The sequence below is a fragment of the Pan troglodytes genome, chromosome 17 (assembly GCF_028858775.2).
Source record: "Pan troglodytes isolate AG18354 chromosome 17, NHGRI_mPanTro3-v2.0_pri, whole genome shotgun sequence".
Classification (NCBI taxonomy): Eukaryota; Metazoa; Chordata; class Mammalia; order Primates; family Hominidae; genus Pan; species Pan troglodytes.
In genome coordinates, this window is record NC_072415.2 from 19,375,720 (window position 1) to 19,393,974 (window position 18,255).

Sequence of the window (18,255 nt, forward strand, 5' to 3'; positions counted from 1 at the left end):
CAAATCAGAAGATTTAGAAAAACTGTAAAATGAGGACTATTGATAGGATACATAATTTAGTGATTGGGCTCAGAACTTGAATTCAGAGAAAGTGACATTTCTCTAACTCAGAGTGCAGAGAGTAGTGATGGATGGCTCTGTTCAGTCCCACACCTTCCATAGACAACTGTGGCTTCTTTTTAAAGTTTTCAATAAGTCTGTAGCCTTTAAAGAAGCCTCTTGAAAATGCTGTTTTCTCCTGAACCCTGCATTTATTCCCATTTATTAGTTTAAAAATTGATGAAACATCACAAAAGTACATAGACATTTTAATTTTTTTTTAGAGATGAGTTCTCACTTTGTTGCCCAGGCTGGAGTATAGTGGTGTGATCATAGCTCACTGCAGCCTCAAATTCTTGAGTTCAAGGGATCCCCCCACCTCAGCTTCCCAAGTAGCTGAGACTAAAGCACGTGCCACCACACCTGGATAATTTACAATTTTTTTTGTAGAGAAAGTGTTTTACTGTGTTGCCCAGGTGGTCTCGAACTCCTGGGTGCAAGCAATCCTCCCGCTTCCCAAAGTGCTGGCATTACAGACATGAGTCACCGCACCTGGCCAATACACAGACATTATTTGAGCCATTCTAGATTTTAAAGCTATGAATTATTTTTTACATGAACATTTACAAATATAAAAATTTCAGCTCTACTCAGGATGCAAAAAAAGCACGTTCCACCCTGACCGAAGGAATTTCAGCACCAGACATGAATAAATACATGCTTTGAATTGGTCTCTTTGTACTCCATATTGTGAACAAATTGCCAAGTTAGCAGTCTAGAAAGTGAAAAAATAATTTTTCTGTCAATTTTTGGATAAGTTGAAAAGGACTTTTAAAATGTAGTGTTTGAACCCAGGAAGTAAATTTTCTAGAAACATTTATAACCTCTGATTTAACTTATAATTCCTAGTTTATGGCAGAGGGTCAAAGGCAGCGGTGGCCAGTCAGACCAAGCCTCCGGCGAGGTTGCCGAGTTTTTCTGGGGAGGTAAAGGGAATACTTGTACTTAAATTATTTTACTGAGCTCATTAAGGACTCTTGTCTTATACTAGATACTTATTGAAAACACTAATTGGGGATAAAACATTGTAGATCACATCAGTTGAGCAGCATGAGACACACGTTTTCATATAATTTGCCACTATTTTGACCAACTGCGGCATTGGAGCGTGTGCTAGAACTAGAGCCTATGATCAAGAATTAGATGTGGGCTTTGCCACTTACCTGGCTGAGTGAGCTCAGCACCCTGTAAACTTTCTGAGCTTCCTTTTCATCACCCACAAACTGAGGGCTCCTGTCCCAGAGTGATTGTGACAATCTGTGATGACAGATAAAAGTATGCAGCTTTCCTGCCCAGCCCCCAGATTGATGCCTGAAAATGCTGGTAAACTTGAATTTATCCAATGAGATAGTGCATATGTAGCACTCAGCATAATGTACATAATGCCTGACATTTAGTGAAGAATCAAGGCAATTTTTTTGAAAATTCAAAAAAGAGTGTTTTTCTTTGGCCTGTATATTGGGTGGTAGGGCACATTCATAAAAAGGAGAAGTCAATACCACCACCTCCTTATTCTGGACTCATTAGCAAAGCTATTTTTTTAAATGACCTCTATATTTTGCTCATGCAAAAATATTTTTTCAACAAATATTAGTAATGCAAGAGTTATGTGCCAGAGTCTGTGTTAGATGCTGGGCATACAGTGATGAGCAAATTGAACTTGGCTCCACTGTGCTCAGTTTCATGGGAGAGACGTTGTAGGGTGTTATGAGAGCCTGAGAAGGCTGAGGGAAGGATGTTTATTATGAATCTTGAGCTGTGATGTGACAGATTAATAGCGGCTAACAAGATAAATCAAGTGGGAAAAAGCAAGGGCGTGGAGGAGGGGAAAGGAGGGTGAGTTGGAGGCAGGAAGGGAGTGAATCACACCAGGTCATTGCAGGACTTTGAGGTCAGGTGCAAGATTTCAACCTGGAGAGCCATGGGGAGCAGCTGGGGGGCTTTGGGCAGGTGCAGCACAGAGACTAGGCTGTATCAACGGCAGATTTTAGAAGGTGGGGTGGATTTGGGCAGACCTAGGTCCTTTCAGAGGAGCAAATGTGTAATACTTGCAGCTCGGACTAGAGAGGTGATGGTAGAGAGGGAGAAAGTGAATGGATTTTGTATTTGTTTGGGAATGTAAATTTACAAGACCTGGTGACAAATTGACTATGCCAGGTGGGTAACAGGGAGTTTTGAGGGATTGCCTCCACTTTCCGGATTGCATATCTGGAAGGATAACTGTGCCATTCTCTGGTGGAGACACACATAAGCCTGTGAAGATCTGCGCTCCCTTTGAACATGTGACTGGAGGTACTTCTGAGACTCCACGTAATGAACACAGGGATCTGGAATCCAGGTGAATGTCTAGCCATGGGGATTTGGCAGCTATGATCCCATATGAGGAGTGAGTGAGAAGTGAGGAGGGAAGAGGAGCTCCACTATGAGGATCTACATGGGCACAGGCCAGGAATATGGCAGGAATGCTGTGGACAATTGTTCTATTAATAAGATAAACATGATAAGAAATTCCCCAACGACTGGGAGCCACTTACAGACTGATTTCCTGCTTGTCTAGAATCAAGAAGGGACTGAGTTGGGAGTGTGGAGCGTACGCATGTGTGTGTGGATTGGCATGACTCATGCCTTTTAGATGGAAGGCGAGACTCAAGAGAACACAAATGTAAATGCATTTCTGATATGCTTTGTCTTTGATGCTGGAACTGGAGCTCCACACTTAGGGGAACCCTTGACACACAGGCTTGGTTTCATACAGAACTGGAGGAAAGGAAATGTGTTGATGGCAGCCAGCCATCAGTTTCTTTTTTAGAAGGCTTCCGGATCAAAGCTGCAAATACACACATGCAATTGCACACAGACTCATACACAACTAGACGGACTCCATATTAGTCGATATAGTCTGACAGCTAGCTCAAGGAGATGAAGGCGAATGGCTCTATTTATTTTCCTGTTAGAAGACAAAATATAAGGATGTGAAGCTGCTTACTTATCTTTCCCCTCATTGACTTAATGAAGAAAAAACAGAAAACTTTCTCAGGCAAGAATCATTGAGTCAAGTGTGTCATGATTTCTAGGAATGCTGGCAACCTCAAAACGTTGGTTCAAAAAGAAGTGGGGATAAAGAGCTGTGATTGGCAAAACTCTGTGTGGCATTAGGCATCTGTTGGGTACACCCAACCTTACCTCAAGAGGTGCCTCTAGAAAAAAAAAACACCTAAAGAGATTCATAACCGAAAATAAAATAAGAACATAGTTTATGGTAATGCGTTAGTATTATAGGAATACTTATGGAAATATACATGTTATTTTATATTGTTACATAAATAACAAAAGGAAAAATCGCATTGCAGTATTTGTAAGTAAAAAAGAATTGTACAAGAACCAATGTTAAATGGTATAAAAAAGGTGGAAAATCATATACAGTATACAGGCTACAGGAAAGGCAATGGATTGCTGAAAGCAGTAAAGGACAGTAGAGGACCACTTAAATTAGAATCTTCCCAGTTGTATCATTTTTCTGCTGTGTGCTTCACATGGCATCACATGGTTATCGTATCATCAATAGATCCTTCTAGAAGTAACAGAGTGTTCCTACTTTGCAGAGAAATACGTGAAAACCCAAGACTAAGCTTTATGGCCAGCGAGGTCGTCTTTCAAAGTCTCATTATGAGTGAAGGAGGGATGAAATTCTTTTGGTCACAACTCAGCTGTCTACTAGATTGCTCATGGCCGTGTCTCACTCATCAAAAGCAAATGGTTCTGCAAGTGTTTGGTGAAAGGAGATTGTCCTAAGTATTCTGGAGGATACGATTTTTGTGTCCTGTGTGTGACTGTTGTATTAAATGTGAACTGTTTGAGGCATCCTCCCAAAAATGAGTACTCTAGAGTAATTGTGGAGAAGGCCTCAGGGAGGGGGCCACTGGTAGACACTAATGGCTGTGAAGGTGAAGGTCACTGGTACACACTGATGGGTATGAAGGTGAGGGTCACCAGTACACACTGATGGCTGTGAAGGTACACACTGATGGCTGTGAAAGTGAGGGTCACTGGTACACACTGATGGGTGCGAAGGTCACTGGTATGCACTGACAGGCTGCAAAGATGAAGGTCACTGATACACATTGATTGACCTATGAGTACAACTTTCAGGGCCTCAGCCAATAATAGCCCCACTGGAAATAATTGAACCTGGACAAGTAATATATGAAAGAAAGAAAACGAGCAACATGTTTCATTTCTAGGGCCCATGATCACAGATAGTTTTTCTTTGCTTGTTTATCACGTAGACCTTTTCCATAGTAGGAGAAGCCATTTCCACTTAGAAGCACGAAAGCACCAAGCAGGACAGTACCCACCCCAAGAATCGGGACTCCAGCTTGGTGATTCATCATGCCTGAGCCAGGAGTTCCCCTTGGATATCGCTGTGGTTTGGAATTGGACTGGGTTTAAGGAGAAGTCTTGTCAATACTAAATAGGCATGCCGAGAGATCAGTACGCAAACTCTCCTTTTTCCTATTCCAGCTTTGCATAAGGTGAGAGCAGTGACATTAATTCGTTTTAAAGCACATAAATATACAGTTGTGTTTTGTGTTGTCCACACATATTCTTGCCTTACTGCATATTTTGTACATATGAACACTGGTTTTAAAGAGGTAAGACATGGTTTTTCACCTCAAGTTCTGTTGGAAATGGTACATAGATTAAGGTTAGCAAATAAAGACAGCTTCTCCTCTTTCTAATATATAATCTTACTATTTTCGGAAAATTACAGTTGATTAAAATTTAAAATTTTATCTCCCCTTTCTCTCTTATCTGGTGGAATTTTAGGGTGCACATTGCATACAGTTTAAAAAATTTTTAGAATGGTTGAAAACAATCTCTTTTTTTTAAAGAGAAAAAATTGCATTGCTGGCTGGTGTTTTTAAAAGTTGTATATAGGCCGGATGCGGTGGCTCACACCTGTAATCCCTGCACTTTGGGAGTCCAAGGCGGGAGGATCATGAGGTTGGGAGATCGAGACCATCCTGGCCAACATGGTGAAACCCCGTCTCTACTAAAATACAAAACATTAGCCAGGGGTGGTGACGTGTGCCTGTAATCCTAGCTACTGAGGAGGCTGAGGCAGGGGATGGCTTGAACCCGAGAAGTTGAGGTTCTAGTTAGCCAAGATTATGCCACTGCACTCCAGCCTGGTGACAGAGCAGGACTCCATCTCAAAAAAAAAAAAGTTGTGTATATTAAATAAAAATTAAAAAATAAATCAGAGCTTTAACAGGTTTAAATTTTAAATAAATAAATTACAGCATACCATGAATATAGGAGTCTGAATGGGAGGTCTAAAATTACTTTACATTAAAAACTGAATTTACCTTCCTGGAAGAAAAAAACATTTCTAGGGCTATTTTATGGTAAAGTAGTTTCAGAACTGGTTGGAAGGAAATAAGGGATTTGCCAAAATGAAAGGCATTTTTTAATTGCTGAAAACATGCTCCGTTGCTACCAAGATTTGAGGTGATTTGAGCCCCTTTGAAATTTGGTTTTGTTTTCACAGAGACACTTTTATGCATCTGCAAATTAAGGGTCATTAAAAAAAATATTCTGTTGGCCAATGGGTAGATGACCTGCCCTGCCCCATGGCCACCCGGGAAGGGTCTGTAGTCATGTGGTGTTTTTTTCAAGGTCTCGTCGGTGGAGTTGTCCTTTCATTGATCTTCTTATTTATATATTTTCAGCAAAACTGTGTGTGCATTTTCAGAAGTGTGGGTTTGGGGAGATAAACGCATAGCTTTCATATTCTGAATGGGATGTACGACTCCCCCAATGTTAAGGACTGAATTGGCTGCCATAAATTGCCACTAGAGGGCACGCATCCGCCAACAGAGGTGCAAGAACCTGCCCCAAGGGCCCAGCAATGCAAGGACACCCAAAGCCGGCTTCGCATAGCAGAGCCCAAACCCACTACCCTCGCTCTCACCTCGCAGCTCCGCAGAAGCTGTTCTTTCTCAGTGCTCTGCCATCTCCGGCCATCCAAAGGTCCTCGCCTATCCTGACCCCATCCTGTGCCCCTGGAGGTCCCGTCAGCTCCATGCCTCCTGTGCGACAGCTGTGATCCTTCCTGTGCTCCCATGCCTGTTTTCTCCAGCGCACCTGGCACTGGGGCAGAGGCAGCCTCTCCAGCCAAGAGCTCCAGACGCCCGTTGGAGATCCCCACACGTGGAAGGCGTGTTTTGGTAGAAAATGAAGCATTCACCCTTCGCTATTAAGCACAGCAGAAAGATGCTGCCAGCCTCTGAAAATTCACATGAAAGCCTTTAAAAAAACTGAGCTCCTTTTATGAGAGTGAAACTCACCTCTTTTAGGCATTGATGGTTTGATCCATAATTAATTAGGGGACTTGTATCTTGCTCCAGAAAAAACATAAGTGGCCAGATGTCAGTGTGCTGTTCCTGAAAAGTTAGCATATATGCAGGTGCTCCTTTTAATACAGAAGAATTGGGAGTTGTAGTGTCAGTGCTAGGCAGAGAGTAGAACAGCATGCAGAGAAACTTCTGCCTGGCCTCTGTGTCCCTTCACTGAGGTGGTCAAGCTCTTTAGTTCTGGAGAAAGTTCTCCCATGGGCTGGACAAACCCAGTGTTCCAGGCCAAGTCCAAGCAGATACCGAAGATCAGCTCGTGGCCTCTGAAAGTTTCTTAGTGTCAGTCGCTGAGATGCTTTCCCTGGGAGCCAGAGGCTCCCTCCTCTCCAAACTTTGAATTTAAAATTATTGGCTCCCTAAGGACCCCCACCCAAAGTATGGGTGCAGTTGCCCGTTGATGAGTCAGAACCTGTCATTGTTGGGTAGATGAGATAAAGAAGCTCATTTCTTTTGCCTTTCCCATTGATGCTGGGCACCCCATGGCCCTACTGTGTCTGCACCTGTGAGGGCGGCCACGTGAGTCTGCTCATGCAGGGACTGCCACACCCACAGCCTCCAAAGCCCTCAGCACCTTTTGCTGGATTCTCATTTTATATCAAGCCATGGGCATCGAGTAGGTCCCCCACAGTACAGTCCTGTTCCTTTGCTGAGCGGGTCAGAAGAAACCAGCCACCTTCCAAGCAACATGATGACAATTTGGAATTCTTCCAAAACACGGTGCCTGGGCTGCTTTGGTTCTGAGAGGGAGCGCCTCATCCATCTGGCGAAACATGGGCAGAGGCTGTGAGTGGGGGAATGCTGTGATAGGGTGGAAGCCTACCAGTCCTGCTCTTAGCCTGTAGTCTAGAGTTGGCAGGCCTCTGTAAAGGGTCAGATAGTAAATGTCTTAAGCTTAGCAGTCTCTGCCGCAATAATTCCACTCTAGCAATGTAGCATGGAAGTGGCCATGGGTGATATGCAAATGTAAGGGTAGTGTGTATGTTCTGGTAAAACTTTATTTATAAAAATAGGTGGCAGACCCATTGGGCCGTAGCTCTAAGCCGCTCTAATGGGAGATTAACTCTACAGAAAAATGGCCAATAAAGCAACCTTCTCACAATAAAGACTCAGAGCCAGGAATAAAAGAGGCAGACATCTGTTTTTAACTCTCTTAAATCCTTATGTGGGCTCTTGTCACCCCTAAAAGCCTCTGAAGTCCTAATAGATTGCCGAATGAGATGTCTTATGCAGACAGCCTTCTCCCAGGGCGGGAAAACATAGTCACCATCTGGCACAGACCAGAGCCCATGCCTCATGCACATCTGTAGATGCTCAGGTTTTGTCTATTAGGGCGAGCCTGTGGGGAGCGGGATTCTTCATACAACAGGCTGTTTTCCCCATAGAATATTTGCGAGAGAGACACTTTTTTACCCTCCCTCCTTAACTGCATTGCAAAATGTATGTTCCATGGAAAATTCTCCAACTAACACTTAATCAAACGGCCCAACTGGCCACTTTTCCTCTCAGCTGGCCTCCAGCTTTGAAGATAATCACTGGCACCTGGCCTGGGAGTCTGGGGCTCAGACGCGGGTTGGGAAATTCTCCTGTCATGGCTGCTACAGCTTGGGAGTCCTAGGATGTCTGCTGTCTGAACTTCCAGTGTCACCAATTAGATACCTAACGATTTTATTTGGTTGTCGCAGTAATTAAAACAGTGGGCCAAGTATTGTAGATGAATTAGGTCTTGCCTCCTCCAGTATTGCTGTGTGGTCGAATGATGGGATCCTTGTCGCTGTCTTTGCTGAGCGCAGCATGCTCCAGTGAAGTCAGCCTTGGCTGGAACCTGAGCGTGGGGCCGCAGCTGAGGCACTTCGGCATTTGTTGAGGAATGGACAAGACAGACCTGCCGTTGATGGTCTGTTGAACCGCTCCCCGTCTCACTATTCCATGAGTCCTTCCAGGATCACTCAGATGGATGGAGGGTTGTGTCTAAAAATGATAATGTCTGCTTAAACTATGGCAATAACTTGTATGTACATATATTTTCTTCCAAGAAGTAAAATCTGCTTTATAGATGGTATTTCAATAATCTTCCTCCTTTTTCTTTGGAATTTTAAATAATGTGGCCTATAAAACTGGAAAGGCAGCAAACCAATAATTTGTTTTGATAAAAATTTCAATATTATTGTTTCCCTTTTCTTGAGGAATTCTTTTTTTTTTTTGATAAATTGCAGTTTCTGTGGGCACCAATAGTGTAAGACTGTCATCATTTCTCTTATGTGAAAATAATAGACTTTGTCTATTTTTACTTCCTCTATTCAGTCAACCCAAATTTTCTTTTTTTCCCCTTTTTTCACATTTCTTTACCCATTTCTAGAGCTTTCTGATCAATGTTGATTGACCAGTCTCCAACATTTCCTATGAAATGGAAGAAGAAAGTCAATAGCCTCTTGTTTCAAGTCTACACTCCTTTACCCAGTTCTCTTCTTCTTTTTCTTCTTCTTCTTCTTCTTTTTTTTTTAGACAGAGTCTCCCTCTGTTGCCCATGCTGGAGTGTGCAGTGGTGCAATCTCGGCTCACTGCAACCTGCGCCTCCCGTGTTCAGGCAATTATCCTGCCTCAGCCTACCGAGTAGCTGGGATTTCAGACACCCGCCACCATGCCTGGATAATTTTTGCATTTTTAGTAGAGGTGGGGTTTGCCATGTTGGTCAGGCTGGTCTTGAACTCCTGGCCTCAACTGATCTGGCCACCTCAGCCTCCCAAAGTGCTGGGAATAAAGGCAAGAGCCACTGCGCCCAGCCGCTTATTCTTTTTTTCTCTTTCCCTCTCCTTCTTTTCCTTCAAATGGTTCAAAAATGCAGTCATTAAAACATTAATCTCTGCCTCCTACCTGATTCCCACAGCCCCACTTCTAAGACAATCATGACGAAGAATTTGCTGTGTCTTTCAGATATTTTCCCACACATGCACACGCAGTCCTGTGTCGCCCTCTAAAGAAGCAATAAATGGCATGCTGTTGTCAGTGTTCTGAGCTCTGACTTTCCACTCAATGCTCTGTCTTGAGGATGGTTCCCAGGCAGCACAGGGGGGCCTACTTCACCCTCTCTCTTGGCTCCCAGCTGGCTTCCAGAGCACTATAATCAGCTCCATCTTTCCATCCTGAACATTACCCTCATGGTCCTCAGCATCCTTGAGTGTGTTGGGCTGGTTTTCTCCTGTTCTTCAAGGGTTGTGTTTATTCCTACTCTGATGTCTTAGCCACATTTCCTCTTCCCCTGTTTGGCACCTTTAATCCAGTGCATGAGTTGTCCAGCTCCAGCCCTGTCCCTTTATAAGGCCATCAGGGCTGTGCTAGGCAGGTGGTACTCCCCAGGAACGCAATTAGGGCTTACAGTGGCCACTTTAAACCAGCACTCAAAATGTTTCCTTCGCTTCCTCTTGTTTTCCCTGGGCAGAGCCTAAAGTCCTTATGACAAATTGGATCATTGTCCACATGGATCATGGGCAGGGACATCAACAATCTTGTTCCTTCAAAGTACTGAGCACAGTGCCAGGAACGAATTTTGTTTCATGAATCCTCAGAGGGATGGCCATGTCTACCAGCCTTCCCTTGTAGATTGTGAGTGTTTTTAGGGAAGGGGCTCTGGCCTGCTTTTGCCCAGGTCACCCGGATCCCATGGCATGCTCCAGATGCTTACCCCAAATAAACTGAGTCTCACTTTTATTGATCTCTTTGTTAAACTTTTATTTATTGTCATTTAAAAAAGTCTGAAGCCATGGTTTTATTTTACTCTGTGTTAGGATTTTCCCAGGTCGCTCATAAAATTCTAACATTTTTGTAATCGTTGATTTAGACAACATTGCATCAGATACAGGCATTTTTTCATGTCCATTAAAGGACATACCAAGATCAGAATCTAGAGCAATTCAAGATGCACAGTTTTAGAGAAGGAAGAGACTTCAGCATCATTTCACACAGTCTTGTTTTACAGATGGGGCCCTGTAAGTCAGAGAGCCCCAGCTTGATGGAGATGAGAATTCAGGCCTTGCCGTCCAGGCTGTGTGCTCTATTTGGTCACTCTGCTGCCTCTGTTCAGCTCAGTCTTGACCCCCCGCCCACTGTGTACTAAGACTCTCTAATTTCCATCATGTAGTGGGGCCTCCTCCATCTCTTCCTTCTCAGGAGGCAGAAGCATTTGCAAGCATTTCAGCAGATGGAATTCATTGGTTAGGAATTGGTGGCTTTCTTGGTTAGGAGGGAGTGATGCTGCTTGGTAGTTCTGCTGCAGATCAAAGTCCAAAACATCACTTGGAAAGCCTCCCATTGCTGTTTGAAAGTTCTGCCTCTTGAGATAGTTTTCTTGATGTCATTTTTCTTTAGAGAGTCCTTCAGTCCCAGGGAAACAAACCTTGAGAGGCTATAGTTTAGCCAAATGATAAAGAGCTGGCATATTCTAAATAAATTAATTTGCTGTCTCCACTTAAGGTGAGTCCTCTTGAGTTTCCTTCACCCTGTCGGTGGGTGCTGAGGGTTTGTAATCGTTCTCATGTGAAGGAAGAATCTTTTTCTCATGCAAGTTTATATTCCAGCTTTCAAAGACAAAAAAATCTCTGAATAAAAACAGTGATAGAATATTTTTTTGGCAGACAAGGCCCCATTGAAGTGGAAATTTGAGTGTTAAGACTAAGGAATAATTAAAGATGTATATGAGATGATTGCAACTGGTAGATGAAATGTGAGAAAAAAGGATAAAAATATATTTGGAAAGACAGAGGTAATAAAACATGTCTCTTTATTTTCTAATCAATGTTTGCATTCACAAAATGTTTTAGAGGAAATGAAGTATAATACAACAAATATTATTAAATGCTGCCAGAACTCTTTCTTAAGGACAATAACAGCTAATATGTACTCTCTAAGTACATAGCAGTTTAATAAATGTTTGCTGATCCCATTTCAGAAGTGGTGCAACAAACTTTATTAAACTCCCTGTGCTTTTACTCATCTTTTAGAGACACTTTTTTTTTCAGTATGATCTCTTAGGTACCATAAGATGCAACTGTAAGCATAAACTCATAGACACAAATAATAACTATTAGAATATTGGTTCTTTTTTACAGCTTGAAAGGTTATTCTAATTTTCTGTTGAAGGATTGAATGAATTAGAAAAAGGAGGTAATTCGAGATATCTAGAGAACTATTGTCCATAGAGGACTGGAGAAAGAATGCTAATTAATTTTCTTGTTTAGACATGTAGATGGCAAACAATTTGTATCCAAATTGTATGTCAATATTTAAGATGTCTCAAATCAACATTAGTGTTATCTAGTTTTGGGGATGCTATGTGACTAAAGATGCTGATTGCATGAACGAAGGTATTTGCTTTCACCTGTTGATGAAGTGTGACTGCTTCACAAGCCATATGCATGTAACAAAGGTCTAGTGTTATAAACGCCCCTCCCCTTGTTGCTGTTAGATTCGGCTGGAATTAATGCTGTATCTTGGGACTGCCACTGAAAATATAACTCCTGAAAGATGGATTATTTTGTTATGGCAACACAATTGCTATTCGGTCCCTAGTAGATCTAGGAAAGACATTGATAGTTACCACTGAATCATAAAAAATGGGAAATCTTTGCTATCGAGATCACAGATCAGGACCTTTCCCATTCTTCTCTTCTCTAGTGACTCTCTTTTTCTCTGTCTTGTCCACTTTAGCACAGAAATTATATCTTTTCCGCGGGATAAGGAAACTTATCTTTACTATGGAGTAAGGACACTTTAGGGAACGCGCTAAATGCAGCTCAGCAGTGAGCTTGACACAGATTTGGAATATTAAACCTTTTGGATCAGTGCCTCTCATACCTGCTCACTCCATTTCCACATGGTGGCAGCTGCAACCCTAGAAATGGGAAAGCAAGTGCCAGTCAGCAGGACAGGAGGGAGGCGACCTCAGAATTTAGAAGCTTGTGTGATAGTCATGAACCTCCTTCTAGAACAATCCCATTGTGAGGAAAGTTGCTATTGTTGTGCTAAATCTTCATGGTGGACCTGTCTGGAATTTTAGGAGTGTAATCTTCTCATTTCCTTTAGAAGAAAAAAAAAAAGGCAGCTAGAAAGGGAGGATGCACCATGCGAAAATTACCTAATGAAACCGAATGCAACTGAGAAAAATACTTGGACTTGGTTGTTTCAACAACCTGTTCTTCCCTTGTGAAATAAAATCAGCCACTCTGCTGTGTAGAATGTAATAAAGATGGGGAGGGTTCTGCTTTTAACAGTGTGCTGGGATAATGTGTTTCTGTGCCAGTCCCTGTAAGGTTATGTGATATGCTAAGCTTTGCAAGCCTGGTTCCTTTCCTGGCAAGGGAAAACCGATAAGATAAGGGAAAACCATTTTGCCATGGACTTGCCCCAAGATGCATTCATAATGTCACAGCTCCCTTAGTCTAGCTGGGCCTCGCTGGGGCTGCCTCAAGCTGTTGGCCATTCTGTTATCTGGTCCACTGTGCTATTTTGTTATGGCAACACAATTGCTATTCCGTCCCTGGTAGATCTAGGACGGACATTGATAGTTACCACTGAGGCATAAAAAATGGGAAATCTTTGCTATCGAGATCACAGATCAGGACCTTTCCCACTCTTCTCTTCTCCAGTGACTCTCTTTTTCTTTCTGTCTTGTCCACTTTAGCACAGAAATTATATCTTTTCTGCAGGATGAGGAAACTTATCTCTACTATAGAGTAAGGACACTTTAAGGAACATGCTAAATGCAACTCAGCAGTGAGCTTGACACAGATTTGGAACACTGTTAGTTTCAGTGTGATTTGCAGGCCCAGAAAAATAACGACAACAGCTTTGCATTCTGCAGTCTAAGTTACAGAGGTTTTCCTGGTAGAAGTGGATATTTGAGGTCAGGAGTAAGAGTTTTAATTAAAAACGCTTTTTAAAAACACTTTTATGTATACAATTAGAAATGTATAAAATTTAGAAAAAGACATAAATACAAAAAATACCTCTTTCATAATGGTTTCACTTCTCTTGTTTTGAAGCATGCGAAGTAAAAAGTGAAACTCTCTTTTCTTTCCCTCTGATCCTGAAAGTAACCACAGCTGGCAGTTGAGCAGCCAACACCCCACCTGTTCCCTAGGCCTCTGTGTCCCACTGGACATATATGCGAAGATCTAGTTTTATAGTATTTTAGTATGTTGGATCATACTATGCATATCATTTGACAGCATCTCTTTTTACTTAAGTTTTGACATGTATATTTTTCCAAGTCAGTTCATATAAATCTACTGTGTATATGTGTATGCTAAAAGTTACTAAGTCTCATACTTCTGATGAATCTGCAAGTTAATTTTGAGAAGGGTACATTACAAATAACAAACATTTAGATCATAGAGATCATCTATTTCTCTTTCTATAAATGAGGAAATTGAAACCCAGAAAGGCTGAATGACTCCCATAATTAATAGAGCATCATCAACAGAATGCACATATATTTCCTGCTTTCTATTACCTTATGTGTTTAGGCATGAGAACTCAATCTGTGTTACAAAAAACACAAGGATCTGGGCCGGGCGTGGTGGCTCACACCTGTAATCCCAGCACTTTGGGAGGCCGAGGCAGGTGGATCACAAGGTCAGGAGATCGAGACCATCCTGGCTAACACGGTGAAACCCCGTCTCTACTAAAAATACAAAAAATTAGCCGGGCGTGGTGGTGGGTGCCTGTAGTCCCAGCTACTCGGGAGGCTGAGGCAGGAGAATGGCGTGAACCCAGGAGGCGGAGGTGCAGTGAGCCGAGATCACGCCACTGCACTCCAGCCTGGGCCCACAGAGCAAGACTCCGTCTCAAAATAAATAAATAAATAAATAAATAAATAAATAAATAAATAAATGGATCTGAGAGAGCTCATGGGAGGCTAGAGAGGCAAAGAAGCCTTCATCATTCACTCCTTCACTGAGGTTCTATTCTAGTTGCTAGGGACACATCACGCAAGAAAACAGAAAACAACCTCTACCCTCAGGAAGCTCACAGTTCAGTGGCATGGGCAGGAGGCAGATATAAACAAAACAAGTAAATAACATACATTATATTGGAAAGTGATAAAATCCATGGAGAAAAATTAAGGAAGAGACAGGTGGGGTAGGTGGGCAATATTGTAATTTTAAGTGAGGGGGTTATTCAGAGAAGCCCTCATTGATAAGGTGACTTAAAATAACTTGAGGTGTATTGACATACAAAATACACAGATTTGAAGTGAACTCTTTTGACAAATGTATACATTCAAGAAGCAGTCACCACAATCAAGATAAGGAACATTTCCACCACTCTCAGTAGTTTCCTCATACCCCTTGGTAACCCATCTCACTTATCACCCTGTCTTCCCCCACAGCAACCGTTGATGTGCTTCTTGTCACTATATAGCAGCAGGAATTTTCTAGATACTAATATAAATGAAATCTTATGAGATGTACTTTTTTGGGAGGGATATGGCTTCTTTCACTCAGCATAATTATTTTGAGTTTCAACCCTCTCATTGAGTGTTTCAATAATAGTTTATTCTTTTTTATTGCTGAGTAGAATTTCATTATCTATTAACCTTTTGATGGACATGTAGATTGTTCCTAGTTTTCGGCTGTTCTAAACAAAGCTGCTATGAATATTTGCGTACATGTCTTTGTGTGGACATGTGCTTTGTTTGTCCTGGATGAAGCCTAGGAATGAAATGATTGTGTGATACAGTAGCTACGAGTTTAACACTTCTTAAGAAATTGCCAAGCTCTTTTATTTCTTTTTTGAGACAGGTCTCACTCTGTTGTCCAGGCTGGAGTGCAGTGGTGAAATCTTGGCTCACTGTAGCCTCAACCTCCCAGGCTACATCTATCCTCCCACCTCAGCCTCCAGAGTAGCTTGGCCTACAGGCATGTGCCAACATGCCTGGCTAATTAAAATTTTTCTTTTTTTTTTTTGTAGAGACAGGGTCTCACTATGTTGCCCAGATTGGTCTCAAACTCTTGGGCTCAAGTGATCCTCCCACCTCGGCCTCCAAAGTGCTGGGATTATAGGTATGAGTCACTGTGCCCAGCCTCCAAAATCTCTTCTAAAGTGGCTATAATATTGCTGATTCCCACCAGCAGTCCATGAAGTCTCAATTGCTGTAAATCCTCATCAATGCTTGAGGTGATTAGTCTTTTTAATTTTAGACATTCTCAAATGTATGTAGTGGGATCTTATCGAGGTTTTAATTTGCATTTCCCTAATGAATATTGATATTGAATATCTTTTCATGTGCTTGTTTGCCTTCTTATATATTTTTTTGATGATCTCTCTATTAAGATCTTTTGCCACGTTTAAACGCTAGGGTTGTTTTCCCTTGCAGAGTTTTGCGAGTTCTTTAAATGTTCTGAATACTTTTAGTAGGTCTTTTATCAAAAAAGTAATTTGCAAATAATTTCTCCTAGTCTATGGCTTATCTTTTCATTCCCTTAGAAGCGTCTTTTGAGAGTTCTTAAGTTTGACAAAATCCGATTGACTATATTTCTAAGGCTTTTGTTGTTGGTAAGAAATTGTTGTCTAGCCCTCAGATTACAGATTTTCCCTTATGTTTTTTTCTGAAAGTTTTATAGTTTAATGTTTTGCATTTAAGTTTATCATCTTTTTTGACTAATTTTTGTGTATGGTGTGAATTTTGAATTACGACTCTAAAATTCATAATAGTGTCCAATTGTTTCAGCATCATTTGTTGAAGACACCATTCTTTCTCCATTGACTTGACTTTGTAGCTTTGTGGAAAATAAATTGGCCCAGCACAAATGGGTTTATTCTGTGACTCTGTTCTGTTCTGTTTGTCTTTATGTCTATCAGTTCACGAATGCAAGACTCTCTTGGTTATTGTAGCTTTGTAATAACTCTTGATATCAGGTAATGTAAGCCCTCTCACTACTTTCTTTTTCAAAGTTATTGTTGGAATTAGGTACTCTAGGTTGTTTGCATTCCACATGAATTTTTGAGTCATCTTGTTAATTTCTACAGAAATCCCTGCTTATTGATACTGAGTCTTTTGATCTATGAAGATGGTATATGCCTCCACTTATGTAGGTCTTCTTTAATTTTCTGTCAGCAATATTTTCTAGTTTTCAGTATATAAGTATTTTACATTTTTCTCAGATTTATTTCAAAGTAACTTTTGCTTTCTGATTCTATTGTAAATGGGATTTCTTAAAAAGTTTAAATTTCTCATTGTTAGTTAACATGTAGAAATACAATTGACTTTATATATCTTATATTCAGCAACATTGCTAAGCTCCCCTATTTGTTCTCATGACTTTTATTTTTTCGAGATTCCATGGGATTTTTTAAATAGACAATCATGTTTTCTGTGAATAAAGAATGTTTCTCCTTTTCAATCTAGACACATTTTATTTCTTTGTCTTGCTTTATTGTACAGGGTAGAAATTCTAGTACAAAGTTGGATACGAGTGGTGAGAATGGGTATCTTTGCCTTATTCCTGATCTTACTGGGAAGCCATACAGTCTTTCACCATAAACTGACATTCTTGTTACGTTTATGAATTACGTTGGATATAGGTTTTTAAAATAAATACCCTTTATCAGGTTAAGAAAGTTTTCTTTATTTCTAATTTATGAGAGTTTTATCAATAACACTTTGTATTTTTTCAAAAGTTTTTTCTAAATCCATAGACATAATTTTTTTTTCTATGAATTATTACCTTATTTTGTTATAATATAATGAATTATATTGATAGATTTTTAATGTTAAAACAGTCTTGCATTCTTGAAATAAACCATACTTGGTCATTACATATTTATGTATTTTTGGACTTGATTTGCTGAAATTTTGTTTATAATTTTAAATCTGTACTCATCTGAAATACTGGTCTGTATTTTCTTTATAAGGTCTTTGTATAGTTTTGTTATCAAATTAATGCTGGCCTCATAGAATGAGTTAGGAAGTATCCCTCCCTCTTTAATTTTATTGAAAAACTTGTGTGCAGTTGGTATTATTTCTTCCTTAAATATTTGGTAGCCTTTGGCTGGGCGCGGTGGCTCACACCTGTAATCCCAGCACTCTGGGAGGCCGAGGCAGGCAGATCACAAGGTCAGGAGATCGAGACCATCCTGGCTAACACGGTGAAACCCTGTCTCTACTAAAAATACAAAAAATTAGGCAGGTGTGGTGGCGGGCACCTATAGTCCCAGCTACTTGGGAGGCTGAGGCAGGAGAATGGCGTGAACCCGGGAGGTGGAGCTTGCAGTGAGCCAAGATCGCGCCACTGCACTCCAGCCTGGGTGACAGAGCGAGACTCTATCTCAGAAAAAAAAAAAAAAAAATTTGGTAGCCTTTGCGTGTGTGAAGGGTTTGAACTATAATTCCTGCTTTCACATAGATACAGGACTATACAAGGTTACTTGTTTTTCTTTAGTGAATTTTGGTAGTTCTCATTTCTTTACAGATTTGGCCATTTCATCCAAGTTATCACATTCATTATTATTTATTGTTTGGAGACAAACCTGATTCTAACTGATACAAAATTTGATTTCTGGCATTGTAAATGGCTCGTCACTACTTTTAGCACCAAGTTGACTATGAGATATGAACAGTACACTGGGCATGATAAGGAATGGATGAGTCAGTCCTACAATAACATTTTAAAGTAAAAGATGACTCAAGGGAACTTGATATAGTTATCCAAGTAGTGCATAACTAGTTAGACCAAAGAGACAGCCA

At 41.0% G+C, this 18,255-nt stretch overlaps 1 long non-coding RNA gene across 2 annotated transcripts; it reads right to left on the reverse strand.

Annotated features, from left to right (window-relative positions):
• Nucleotides 1-2,767: 2,767 nt before the first annotated feature.
• LOC107969431 (uncharacterized) lies at nucleotides 2,768-12,451 on the reverse strand. Of its 2 annotated transcripts, none has more exons than XR_001711212.4 (3): nucleotides 12,363-12,451; nucleotides 6,074-8,483; nucleotides 2,768-3,046 (listed from the first exon to the last, which is right to left on the reverse strand). It is a non-coding gene; the product is annotated as an uncharacterized LOC107969431 (long non-coding RNA). The 2 variants fall into 2 exon arrangements; XR_008540641.2 differs by having other exon boundaries at nucleotides 6,074-6,388; nucleotides 12,363-12,445.
• Between the last annotated feature and the right edge of the window lie 5,804 nt (nucleotides 12,452-18,255).